The sequence below is a fragment of the Cucumis melo genome, unplaced genomic scaffold, assembly GCF_025177605.1.
Source record: "Cucumis melo cultivar AY unplaced genomic scaffold, USDA_Cmelo_AY_1.0 utg001846l, whole genome shotgun sequence".
Lineage (NCBI taxonomy): Eukaryota > Viridiplantae > Streptophyta > Magnoliopsida > Cucurbitales > Cucurbitaceae > Cucumis > Cucumis melo.
Window position 1 is genome coordinate 13754 of NW_026124812.1, and position 14434 is coordinate 28187.

General features: G+C 43.7%; 1 pseudogene; it reads left to right on the forward strand.

Moving 5' to 3' along the window:
- Positions 1–2134: 2134 nt before the first annotated feature.
- On the forward strand, positions 2135–3924 carry LOC127147709 (ribosomal protein S4, mitochondrial-like; annotated as a pseudogene).
- Positions 3925–14434: the final 10510 nt, after the last annotated feature.

Here is a 14434-nt window from a genome sequence, read left to right on the forward strand (position 1 = left end):
TTTCTTTCCCTACAGTCGTCTTAGAAAGGGCTCGCTTCTGATCTCAACTTCTAAAACGTAGTCAATGTAGTTTACTCAATTAATCTTCGCCTTTGCTTTTCAACTCCTACTCCGCCTCTATCTGAGATTCTAATAAGAGCTTTGAAAGAAAAAAGCTAGTTTCTACAGCAAATGCTTCACTCAAATTCTTTGAGCCTCGGACTGACGGCTTTCTTCCAAATAGTAGGTTTACGGCAAGGGCCACAGCCCGAACCAAGTCTGCCTCAAGTGAGCGTACTGATGAAGAATCCATTCCAGCAATCAATCTCTCAATTCCATCAAAAAAGAGGACTAGAAAGCCCGAGCGCTCTTGATTCAAGCGTATTGCTACAAGTTCGAATAGTCAAGAAGATTGGACTTGCCCTCCCCTCTTCAAGCTTGATCCTTGTAAGTCAAGCATATGATAGATAACCTGGTCGCGACTTGGAACCTCATTTCCCACGTAGCGGGAAAATGCACAAAATGCTAGGTTTGCACCTCTCCGTCAGAGTCTGATTCCTTGCCGTAGGTTTTAGAGGTAGGCTTTTTTTCCAACATAAATAGTATTCGGATATATTCTTTGAGTGGTCTCATTGATAAGGACATATTCATATTCAAGTCCTTCCGGATATAAAGGTTAGGAGTCTTGACCCTGATTTACCCCTTATTCAATCTTAGAGAAATGCGCTTCGCTTCTTCTCAAATTCTGATCGCCTTGCGGAGTAGGTTATTGCCGTAGGTTCTGCCTTCCCTTTCCTCCTCTGAAGTCGCTTCCCTTCTAGCCTCTCCTTTATAGTCTTCTTTGATTTGAGTAGGTTCTTGTTCTTCTTCTTTCTGATCTGATCTTTATCTTTCTCTCTATCTTCCTCACTCGAGTCTGATCTTCTCTTTCAATTCAAGCTCTTCTGATCTTCTTGTCTTTCTTCTGATCTTCTCTAAGCCTTCCCACGGAGCGGTTTCAAGTCAGAGGAATTGCATTTTGATGCCTCCTTCTCCTAAACCTACTTAAATAACCTACTCAACCTACTATTTGGAAGAAAGCCTATCAAAAAAAAGGAGCCTTCTAAACCTACTTAAAGGAATCTGAAGGTTCAAAGCTCATTTCATAAAGTGAATTTTTTATGCCTCACGGTCGGACAGAAGTTTTGGAATGAATGAGTCCGACCTGTCTCATTAATAAGGGCAGATGAATATGGATATAAACAAGTCCGGAGGACAGGTTAATATGGAGAAAGAAAAAGCTCCTCAATGAACAAGGTGAGAAGAATTTGAGAAGAAAGTACGGATCATGAATTCCACTAAAACTAGGGCCTTCTACGCCTCCTACGCGAGAAAATGGACATTTTCAATGTTTTCGCTATAGCTGGAAGCAAGAAAAGACGTCAAATCTCTCTCCTGCTCATGAAATAAGAAGAAAGAGGCTCAAATCTATGGTTTTGGTCTAATGCCAATTCAATGGATAAACAAGTCCGACGGAATATATCAATTTGCAAATCTCCGCGAAGCTCATAATCAGATATAAGTCGGCGAAAGAAATAAGAAGATATGAACTTTCTATAAGTCCGGAGAAGGATAGGCTTTGATTTTCTTCCTTTTCTTCTCTTATTCTTCTAGTTTCATCTTTTTACCTTATCAATGAGGAAAGCCTATCCTCAGATTCTTCTAGTGGAATGAATGAGTCCTATTCAATTCCTTGTTCATTGAGGACCTTTTCGCAAATTCTTTGACTTTATTCATTGATTCAGTCTCGTCTCAAATGCCTAATTTTTTTCATATGGATTTCGATCATTCTTTGATAAGGAATTCGCTTCGCCCCCTCTCCTTCCTAACCTCAGTCGAGTTCAATGAGCCTTTCACCTCGACTGTCTTTCTTGAGGGCTCCCACCTAATAAGGATAATGACTTTCGCTTCGCCCCTCTCCTTCCTAACCTCAGTCGAGTTCAATGAGCCTTTGTTCATTGACTCCTTCTTAGTCGAGCTTCTTCGAACCGCCCCCGTGGGAGTCTCGTCGATCATTCTTTGAGCCTCCGGACGGTGTGAAAATCTGATTTCAGAATAAAGTCCACTCGCAAATTCTTTGCCCCTCATCTGGAGCTTTTGATTTCCCATATGAATATGAACCTCTTCGATCATTCTTTGATCCTTGAACTTCTTTATAAGATATTATGGCCTTTCATCTTTTTCTTCCGCCTCAATGAATCTGAAACCTGATTTAGGCTTTCTTTTCTCTCAAATTGTTAGTTTCATACTTTTCCTTTTATGCTTTCCTGATTTAGGCTTTCCTCTGGTCTCGCTATTCCATAAGCTAGCTTCCTTTTAGTTTCTTCCTCTTCCTCTTTCTTCTTGTTCATTGATAGCTTTCTCTCGTCGAGCTTCGCACCTTCTTTTTAGTCTCTTGACGAGGGTAGGCTTTTCTTCTTTTTCTGACTTTTAGCCTATGCTGGCAGCTTTCATTCTTTCATGAGATCTTTCCGAAGTCATGTCGAACTAAAAGAATGATCATTCAACTGACAGTCTTCTTTCTTTTTGTCTTTGTTGTTGAATTGGACGTTCATTCTATCTTTTCTAAGAGGAGGAAATTCTCTCATCTTTCCCATTTCTATTCTCGGAACAGAGGGTATATTCATCATGTCTTTTTTGCTCCTGGTTAGGACATCTACTTTTCACGTCTTTGACACGGGTTCGATTCCCGTTATACGCGATGTGGCGAAAAAGAGGGATGAAAGAAGATATGCCTTGCCTGCATTAAGATTTCAAACTTGTCGTCTACTTTTAGGAAATGTTCGGAAGAGAGAACTGACAATAATACAACGCCGCATTCTCCGAAAATTGAGAAACAAGAAGAGATCTATTAAGAGAAAGATTTATCCGAGAGAAAATCTGAACAGTTACATCCAATCACAAACTACACGAAAGTTGCCCCTTTTTCATGGGGATTTACCCATCACAGAGATGCACAGAGGAAGAGAACGAACTTCTTATATCCCTTTTCCACTCAATCCAGAAACAAGATCGGACGTTATTCCGGTTCGTCTCCATTTTAGTTCAACTATTCCTCAAGCAAGGCAGCCGATAAGTCATCGAAGGGTTTGTGTGAATAAAGGAATGGTCAAAATTACTCATTTTCAAGTGTCCCCACGGTGATCTAATATCTTTTCAAGAAAATGAGGCGAGAAGGAGCGGTTTCAGAAATAAGGAGATCTTTCTATATCGAAATATCAGTTGACAAAATCATAGGCAAATTCCTGGATCACCCGGTCAGAATGTGGAGAAGAAATCAAAGAGAATGGTTCCACCTACTCAAAACTCAGAGGGGATGCCGCCTACTACGAAAAATCCCGGTTTTTGCAAGATGTTGCGTTCTTCTATGCAAGAAGAAGACTTAGAAAGAACAAAGAAGTTTGGATCGGAAAAAGTATGCTTAGGCAGTTCCTTCGCTGAGCACAAGAGAATGAAGAGGAATTTGTATCATTTTCAATCCCTATTCTTATCGAATAGAAGGAAGGAGAAAAACCTCAATCTTCCTACTCGAAAGAAGAAGTCCTATAGAAAACAACTCTTCTTTATATAGTAATTCGACCTATTGCTCCGCTCCCCCCATCAGTTTACTATGAAGAGCAAAATCAAAAGTCTCTCACTACCTACTCATTACTTCGGAGGTGAATCATAGAACACTAAAAGCTGTGGTATCTTATGGACCTAACATAGGTCACATCCCTCACGACATAAGATTGAAAGATCCAAACCTTCTCTCTTCGGAGCGGAAACGGACGTGGCCAAAACATATAAAGATCGGCTCGCTCATAGGGACATATCTATCCGTCTCCAGTCTCGTCTAGATCGATGAATAGATCTCTTTCTATCCATATGTATCGCTATCTCCGTGGATAGAGATAAAGAGAAAGATCAAGCCCTACCATCTAGATCTTGATTTCACTATTGCCTTCTTTAGCTAAGGACAAGGAAAGAGAGTTTGTCTTCTATTATTATATTACTTGCAGGATCGGAGCGTATACGAGCGAGCAGAGCCCAGGGAACGGGGAAGCCCGTCATAGAGCAAGTCGACTAGAAGTATCAGACTGCTGGCCTGAGAGATGAAAGTAAAGAAGAGTAAGGAAGTTCATATGGATATAAACAAGTCCCGCAACAAGATTCATATGTCCTTGTTCATCTTGTAATTGAAAGGGGCTCCTTATTTGATGATAATTCAGTCCTTTCGCCTTCTGATTCAACCCTTATTATCATCATTGACTCCTTATCAGTCGACTTTCTTCGCCCCGTGGGAGTCGAGTTATTTCATAACCTCCTTTATCGTCTTCTGGCTGATTATTGACGTTTAGGAGCAAAGAATTTGCGAAAGAAGCGACTGGTCCGGAGGCTCAAAGAATTTGAGACGAGACTGTAAGGATCAAAGAATTATCTCAGAATTTTCAAGCTCATTCCTTATTCTGCCACTTAGAAGGAGTGCAACGAAGTTCATTCCACTAATATGGTCTGGAGGACGCTCAAAGAATTGAGAAGCGACTGAAAGTTCGCCTTTGAATGTCTCATTGATAAGGACACAGGTCTCATTAGATTAAGGACACAGGTTCATATGGACAGTCAAGAGGAGCGAAAGCGGCTCGACTTACAGGGAGAGGGAGCGAAGCCACTCGACTGAGGTTAGGAAGGAGAGGAGCGAAGCCACTCGACTGAGGTTAGGAAGGAGAGGAGCGAAGCCACTCGACTGAGGTTAGGAAGGAGAGGAGCGAAGCCACTCGACTGAGGTTAGGAAGGAGAGGAGCGAAGCCACTCGACTGAGGTTAGGAAGGAGAGGAGCCGTAGTTAGGAGTCTGAAAGCGGAGGCTCAAAGAATTTGAGACGAGACTGACAAGGAGAGGGTCAAGGCCCTCAATCAAAGAACTCGACTGAGGTTAGGAAGGAGGAGGCTCCGTTAGGAGTTGAAAGCGAAGTCACTTATCCCTTGATTAGGAGCCTGAATGAACAAGGGGCGACTCAAAACAATAGGGTGCGAAGGTACTCGTAGTTTGAAATAGAGCGAAGGTACTCGTATAGTTTCAGATATTAGGTTCAGAGCGAAGCAGCTCGTAGTTTGAAATATAGGTTCAGAGCGAAGGTACTCTACGTTTGAAAATGGAGCGAAGCAGCTCGACTAAGAAGGAGAGGAGCGGTTAGGCGCAAAGAATTTGCGGTCCTTATCCTTATTAGGTAGGAGTGCAACTCAGAATGGAAGAGGTTATATGGATTTCTGACGACTGAGGTCTCGACTGAAAGGATAAAATAAAGCTCCAGATGAGTTGAGAAGAATTTGAGAAGAATTTCTCTTCTTTCTTTTTTCTTTCGGGGGCCCAGAAGGCTAAAAGGTGGGGGGAGAAGCAAGCCTCGACCTCTGATCGACCCCTGGAAACATCACAAATTCTCGGCGTCGAGAGAGATTTGAGATTCCGTAAGTAACTCAGCGAGGTGCTTTCTAAGCTAAGAAGGGCTTGACTTGGAAGAAGAAAATGAAATACGAACAACCGCGCTGGTCGTAATAGATCGACTTTCATGCTAGTTCTTGCTCCAGCATGTTTGTTCCATTTCAGGGAAGGACGAAGGTACCATGATACTTTCCGTTTTGTCCGAGCCCAGCTTTGGTCTCTGGTTTGATGGTTGTACGTGCTAAAAATCCGGTACATTCCGTTTTGTTTCCCATCCCAGTCTTTCGCAACACTTCAGGTTTACTTCTTTTGTTAGGTCTCGACTTCTTCGCTATGATCTTCCCAGTAGTTCATATAGGAGCTATAGCCGTTTCATTCCTATTCGTTGTTATGATGTTCCATATTCAAATAGCGGAGATTCACGAAGAAGTCTTGCGCTATTTACCTGTGAGTGGTATTATTGGACTGATCTTTTGGTGGGAAATCTTCTTCATTTTGGATAATGAAAGCATTCCATTACTACCAACCCAAAGAAATACGACCTCTCTTAGATATACGGTTTATGCCGGAAAGGTACGAAGTTGGACTAATTTGGAAACATTGGGCAATTTACTTTATACCTACTATTCCGTCTGGTTTTTGCTTTCTAGTCTGATTTTATTAGTAGCCATGATTGGGGCTATAGTACTGACTATGCATAGGACTACCCACGGAGCGGTGAAAAGACAGGATGTATTCCGACGAAATGCTCTAGATTTTAGGAGGACTATAATGAGGAGGACGACAGAACCACTCACGATCTACTAAAGGGCAAGTAGCTTGATTGGTTCGAATCCAAGTCGTGAGAGTGAGGGTGAGGAAAAAGGCGTAGGTTGGCCTGGCTTTGGCTTGCTCTGGTCATTATGGCGATTGATGATCCCTGTGCAAAGAATAAGAGTCTCCGCGATCTCTCAACTCCTACGGAGCCTTGATTTATTAAGAAAGAGTCTTGTAGGTGGAGCTCCATAACGTTCTAGCCTCGAGCGTTCTCAGCGAGGACAGAGTTTGGGGACAGGGTAAACCCGACCCAGTTGGAGTGGGGGAGCATACCTGAAAGGGAATCTCACTTAGAATCGGAAATAGGCAAAAGACAGAGTCCAGTAAGATCCCTGCCCATTTAGTTCTCTTTCCGTAACTCGACATCGCACCTAAAAGGCAGGAAGAGTTGATACGGCGCAGAAGAGGTGAGGGTCTCAGAAGAGGGCCGCTAAAGTCTCTCTTTCAAGGTCTTTTCTTGAGTTCTTGAATCGAAGAAAGGATGAAGAGAATCAATGGGGGGATGAGGGAGAGACCAGGATCGCACGAGACCAACGACAACAATTGGAAGTGGCGCTCACAGCTAGGAAATCTGTCCCACTCCGCGGTAGGGCCGCTGGTATAGGCATGAGAAGTAGTTCAAGTTTCTCGCTCTTTCAGTGGCTGCTGAGTCAGAGTACGAGGGCTAGGCCCAGCCCTTGTTCATTGAGGCGGTCAAAAGTAGAAAAGATATTTCACGAAAAAAAGATAGCAAAAGCTACCTAGGCTTTCTTCTTCCATGAACCTTGATTCCGCCTTACGTCAGCATTCAAACTCTATTTATTTCTTAGTAGGGTCCAGGGGACCAGGGAAGAAGTACGCAAAGAAGAAGAGGGGCTGGGGTAGAAATCAATGGTCGTCTTCTCGACCAAGAGGAAAACCCCCTAAAATCAAGGCGGACTGATTTATGGTAGGCTTTCCTCTGACTAGTAATCCTTCCCTTTCTTTTCTCTCCAACTTTCTCTCTTATGTTTTGTTTATGGGGCATATATTTTGGACCGCTCCGTAGGAGGCTCAAAGCAAAAACAAAGGCGCAAAGAATTTGCGTAGAAGGGAGTCAGAAATCCCATATTCACCTTCAAGGTGCGAAGCAGAATAAAGCTACGAAGGACAGGCTCGACTGAAAGGCGAGGAGCGAAGGTACTCGACTGAGGTTAGGAAGGTTCAGAGCGAAGGTACTCGTAGAAAAAAATATAGGAGAGGAGCGAAGGTACTCGACTGAGGTTAGGAAGGAGAGGAGCGAAGGTACTCGTAGTTTGAATATAGGAGAGGAGTTGAGAAGATTAGATTTTGAAAGGCGAAGACTGATTGATGACGACCCTAAACCTCTTCTTTATGTGTCCTTAGATTCAGCTTGAGATAGCTTCTTCCCTTGACCCGAGTCGAGCGCCTCGTCCGGTCTGAATTAGCGAATCGTATCACGTCCTCTGAAAATGAAAAAGATCAAGCCCTTGTTCATTGAGTTGACGAAGCGCTGGGTTTGAATCCGTAGGTCATCAGAGTTCTTGTCCACGTTGGGAGTCAATAAATAAAGAGAAAGAAGGCATTAGGCCAGTCATGAGGCAAGAGATGAGGCTGCAAAAAAAAAGCAGGAGCTTTGCAACGGTCTTCAACAACGTCCACTTAAAAGAACTTCTGAAACGGAAATTCTCTCATACTCAATTCCACGAGGCGATGAATGAACTACGTTATTGAATTCTGCTTCATTTCCTTGATGTCTGAAAGTGTGCGTCTTTGACTGAGAATGAACCCAAACCGCCTCCTCAATGAACAAAGGGGACCCCCCCCACTTCAAGGTCGGTGCGCTTAGACCTCGTGCCTGAAGGTCTTCTTGGTACGGATTGCTTGATTCCTTCTTTGACTAAAGAATCTTGTCTGGCTACCACCTACTGGGTGCATTCTCCCTTCCCTTCTTCCATCCAGCACTAGGCAAAGAGTGGAGAAAAGGGGCGAAGCCAAGCGACTTAAGAGGAGCGCACAGACTCCTATAACCTTCGTCTTTCATTCTTGAAAGTGCAGTTTCGCATGCATTGGGGGGATTTGACCTCGACTAATTAAGCTACCACGGACCGGTTCCCACGTATTTATGGTTCATATTCCACTAGGGAAAGGTTAATAGCCAGGATGAGTTGACTCCGTCCTTATTGGGGGGAAAGGCTGCTTCATATCCTCGTTCGATCTGCAGCAAGAACTATCCATAAATCAAGAAGAAGAGGCTGAAAGAAAAGCAAGAAGGCCTACTAAATCATTGATTTTCTATCTCGTTCTACTTGCACTCCTTTCCCTCTACTTCGACCTCAGATTTGGTTAAGGACCAATGGACTCTATCACCCAGGGTTTCAATCTCATGCATACACTTGATTTGCACTCTTCAGTTCCACTTTCTTTACTTGATTGAATGGAAGGAAAGCGTGGACTCACTCACAAGACCTATTCCACTGTGTGGACCATCTTATACTCAAGGATGCTTTGAGTACTTATTTATTCGTCTGGTTAGCATATTGTGTCGAGACTCAAAACCTATTCAAACCTCTCCTTCCTATCTTCGTAGTTCGGTCTTCCATCTCTCGCTTTAGTAGCTAAAGCAGCTTGAGCAACCTATCATCCTGGGACGGAAGGATTTGAACCTCTCCATTGGCCTGACCATGTCCCCTCGGTTAAGATGTTCAAGACTGAAGTGGGTTTTCGCTTTCTTTTCTCATGCCATTTCTCATTCTTTTCTTCTTTCAATTAGAACTGCAAAAATTCTATCCGTCTTATCTGTCTCGCCCTTAGCTATGACTAACCCTTGGTATTCTGCGGATAGGACAGCGGCTCTTTTGAAGAAATAATGTAATCTGACCACTGACTTCTTTGTGTCTGGCGGGGCTGGAATGCTTTTTTCACAAGGTCGGATCCTTGTGCCAGAGAAGACAGAAGTGCTTGAATCCAATTCTGCCTCTCCGCTGGCAAAATGTGGAAGAGGTCAAGATCTCCACCAAAAAAGGTCACTGAATGTATGCGCTTGCCCGAGAACCTGCTGGCTTGACTTGGGAGTGAGAATATCTTTACATGGCATTATGAACTACTGCTATTCAGATTGCTACCTACAAGGGGCTGAAGGATGATAGTTGAAGGACTGGGAGAGGTTATGCAATAGACCGAGTTTACCGAGGGAGAGGACTACTGAGACGAAAAAAGCGAAGGCAAATCCTCGACGACTAGAAAGAGAGAAATTCCTAGGAAAAAGAGAAATACCCGCTATCAATCACCTTAGGCTAAGCCTTTCTCCCGCTCCGTGGGGTCTTTCATGCCCCTATCAGATACTCCTACACTGTCAATAGTTTGATTTCTCTCCATCTTCATCTCCATATAGTGAAGAAGCTTACAGGGAACTCCCCCTGGATTAAGGAAAGTCCTTATCCCTATTAAACTGAATGAAAAAAAAGATGAGAGTGTGAGCCAAGCAGATGGAATTGGACCAGAAGAAGAATGGAATCCGCCCCCTCCCAACCAATATCTTTCCTTCCCAATGGTCTCCGGCCTAGGCCAAAGGTATCTGAAAGGGATACTTTGAAAAGGCAGCTAAGAGGCTGGGTAAGATAAATGGAACTCTTATAGACTATGCAACCTACCTATCTATTGGCCTCGCCTTATATCGAATGGAATTCTCACTTCAGACTGAAGAAGAGAAAATGCAGAATGAAATAGATAGCCTTTCTTCTGGAGGATGTCAAAAAAGGAGATGGAGCTTGACTTTACTAAGCATCAATAAGAAGGAATAGCAGGTGAACGGTAAAGAACTCTCCTCGGCTGAGAGAATGAAACTAGCAATTCCATTTGATGAAAGATCTATTGCAGAACAAGAACAATAAGTCAAGTTCGCGAAAGCAAAGACAGCGAAGCTTCCTTGAAGCCCGACTCGACAGTGGTGGAGAGAGAGCAAGCTACTTTATGGGAGTCAGTGGGAGAGGGTAGTTGGCAATGGATTGAACCCCTCAGTAGGAAGAGGTTGAGGAGGATAGAATAGGCTGTGATGCCAGAAGAAGGTCTTGAGAGATCCTTTGAATACGACCAGGGGGATAGAAGCCCATAGAAGCCCTTGTTCATTGAGGCGGTAGGCTAAGCCGGAAAGAGAGAGAGCAGTTTTTCCACTTTCGAAATAATGGAAATGCTCTGTCGTAGAGCTTCGCTAGCAGTGTCGAGCAAAGCTCGTGATTCGACTGGAACTAAAGACCTGAATGAAAGTGAAGAGCTCTCGTGCTGCTTGCTATCTAAAGAAGAAAGCGCTACTGAACAAGAGCGAGTGAAGTGAGTAAGCCCCTGACGAGATAGGGGCGAGCCAAAGATCAGTTCTAGCAACGAGCTACTAATACTAAGGACTGTGTTGAAGCTTCAAAGGTAGGGCTCGCGACGACTGATTTCTTTTTCTTTATGCTCTTCCGTTTGAAAGACCAGTCAGTGCTTTTGTGGCATATCTTATGCAATCGATTGATTCTATCAGGTCTATTCTTCTCGGTAGTGCATAGGCGTAGGCTTCTTCCTCTAGCCGAGCCACTACTCCGAAGTTGATTGATTCCGCTTCCTTACTTACTTGATTAGAAAACCGTCTACTGTAGATAAAAGAATGCATGTTCACCCCGTAGAATTATAAGAGGTCTAGATGCGAAGGACTGATTTCTCCTAGTTTCATGATTCCTTTTTGCACTCCTCTCCTTCGCAAATTCTTTGCCCCTACTCTCATATTACATTGATCCTCTCCTATATCTGAAACTACGAGTACCTTCGCACCTTGAAGATTTGATATGGATTTCTGACTCGTCCTACGTAGCTTAATTAGGCCTGATAAAAGGCGAACTTTCAGTCGCTTCTCTCCTTTCAGTCGAGCCCTCATCTGGACCTTTGTTTTTCCACTCAAAGATGGAACTCAAAGGCCTTCGGACGAGTCAAATCTCTGTATTTGATTGCCTACGGATAGGAAAGAGAGTTTGAAAGGCCGACGGCCACTTACCGTTTTTGAAGCTCCGCATAAGGTCTTTTGTCAAGTATTCGAATTGGGGAATTCTCTCATAGAGTGAGGATATTCAGAATCTACGCTTTGCAAGACCTGCGAGAGAAAGAAGCTGCGACTGCTGGGACAAGAAAGGCTACTTAACATAATGGTACTTCTCCGTCCGGTCGAGTGTCTGCCGAAAGACAGGTCCTGGAAACTCATACAGGTTTTTCCGATCCGCTATCATGAATTTGACCTCTAGGCTTGATCTTTCTTCCTTTCAATTTGTTAATACGGGGGTTTGACTGAATGCCTTTTTCCCTGGATGCCGGTTTTGCAGCAGATGGGGGGGCCTTATCCTCGCTTCGGTAAGAGATCATACTTCTCTTTATCTATAATTCAAAAGATAGGATATTCAGTGAGATTCGGGGCGTCCAAGTCAATCTTTGAGTTACTCATGATGATACGGCTTCCTCTCTTGATGTGCCCGATTAAGAGTTCGCGCAAACTAATAGTCTCCCTCTTGAGTCTTTTAGTGGAATAAGACTCCTCCTCCGCGGTCTCATTCCCTCAAATAAAGAAAGCACTACGCGGTATCGCTGACTCAGCAGTCTCTTACCACCGGTCCGTGGTAGTTTAATTGCAAAAGCTGCTACTTATCCAACGGAAACTGCTTAAAGAACCGCCTCAATGAACAAGGAAAAAAGAAGATTGAATCGCTCAATTACGACCTTCTTCATTTCTTTCTCAGGAGCGGAAGCCTAGCGGAGCGTAGCGGACAGCCTGAAACCTTTGTTCATTGATTCTTTAGAAGGAGCGGAAGCGGCTCGACTTGTCAGGAGAGGCTGAATGCAATATGAGTTAGGACCAAAGAATTTGCGAAGGGACTTGTTCATTCTACCATATTCATCTCTTGTTGCGGGACTTGTGAATGGAACTGATTTGATCCACAGGTTCATATTCCATTTCATGAGTCCTAACCTTTGTTCATTGGTCTTGACCCGTCCTCTTGACTGATTTATATCCATATTCATCTCTTTCCCCTCGATCATTCTTTGCGCCTTTGTTTTTCCACTCATAATTAAACTACTTCTACCTCCTCCGCTCCGCTTCTTTGCTTCGGAGCCTTCTAACTTCTTCGAAAAGCTACTTTAGCCTTCAGACTCTTCCCTGACGGATGACTCTGCCCCTATCGAGACCTCTTCCCCGTAATAAGGGGGATAGATATTCAGACCGAAGATAGGACTTCCCCAACTACTTCGTTCCCAAGCTTCTTCTTTTTGTACGGATGAAAGAGAAAGGGATGCCTCTGAATCTCCATTCTTCCTCTGTCTCTGACCTTTCTTCCTTAAGAGTTGATTGAGTAATTCAAAAGCGTGGGGGTCTCAACGGAGTTCAAACCCACTATTTAGAAGAAAGCCTATCTTTAGATATTATGTGGTCGAGCAGCAACTATCTAATACGAGATGAAAAGAGAGATACGAGAAATTCATAGATGAGAAAATAGGGATGATATCCTTTGCATCTTCTTATATCGTTAAGATCCATCTTCTTATATCCTGAAATGGGATTCAGGGAAGAGAAGAAGAAGTTTCAGTGGAATGAATGCGTCCTCCCGGTCTTAATACTCCTAACTACGGGGTTAGTGGAATTCTCAAATTCTTTGAGCCTCTCCTTCTTAGTCGAGCTGCTTCGCACCTTCCAGTCGCTTCTCTTTATTCGCAAATTCTTTGCGCCTTGTTCATTGACTGATTTTTTAGCCGAAGGAGTCCGAAGGACTATCCATATTCACCTGTGGTCTCATTGATAAGGACATATTCATATTCCACTTCGGACCTGTCCGGATGAAAGTGGGAAGATCCTTACGCGGGGTTCGAGCTAAACTCAGAGAGGTTCCTTCGATTCGATCTGCTGCCGTTGAAGTTGCCTCATCTCTTTATAGAGTTTCGGCTCTTGTGTCCGCTCTTGAATGAGAAAATGGTATCCCTTATCGCGACCCGTAAGTAGCTCATGAACGAGGTTCTTTGTATTCAACCCATTGTCCTTAAGCATATGAAAAACCGATCCTTATCCACCATGAATGAATCACCGAAAGCCTTTAGTAGGCTGATTATTGCGGACTCCAGAGCATTCCTCTCCGGGCTTCCTCCTATTTGAACTTTGAATTCAGTCCTCATCCATTCACGAGATTTCAGCTTTCTTAGATAAAGAGAATCAAAGGATAAAGGCGGAGTAGGAGTTGAGAAGAATTTGAGAAGCGCATTTATCTAAGAAGAGAAAAGGAGTCCTTCGCAAATTCTTTGCGCCTAACGGAGGGAGTGCAAAAAAGAAAGATTCGATTTTTTGAACTTCTTTCATGAGATCAGAATAGAATGAGAGAGAGGATTGGGACCGAAGGACAGCCGTACCCACCTACCCCGAACCTGTAACCACAGCTATGCCTAACCACTAGGCCTAACCAAAACCTTGTTCCCTGTGCACTAAAGAACCCAAGAACTCTAGTTCAATCTCATTCTCTCCTAACCCAGTACCCGTTCCACGCTATAAGCGCCTTGGCGTGAGACGAGATGACGATCTTTCTGACCTATTGATCTACTAAGACAATTCTACAGCTGAAAGAAGAGAAAAGCCAATCCCCTAATTTCAGGGCCCTTGAAGCCGAAAGAAGACCTTCCGCTTCGGACCAATTCTTGATTCTCGTACTTCTGAAAGCGATCTAGCGGACTATGCGGGGACTCAAGCTATGGGAAATGCCCAACTATTTACGTAAATCAATGAAGAACCACGCAATAGGCCTTACCAGAGAGAGATCTAGATCTGATCCTGCTGACTCCTAAGTGGATAGTCGGACTCTGAAATCCATATGAACTCCGCCATCAAAGATAGGGGGGATGAATGAGTGCCAGGATCTTGTGAGGCTTCGGAGAGAATACGTCTTTCTATGATTCCTCTTCTTTCTGCCCTATGAAGACCGAAACGAATAATCAAAAAAAGAAGCTCGTAGGGATAGGGGAATCCAATGAAATACCGTCCATCCTGACTAAGGATGCGCTTTCTTCGGCTGCTTCAGTGAATGCACCAACCCCCCCCGATTGATTCTGTCTTTTCCCTTGCCCCGAACTGGTCTCGATCGATCCCGATAGCCTGTCAGTAAATAAATAGAGAAAGAAGAAAGGAATTCAGTCTGATC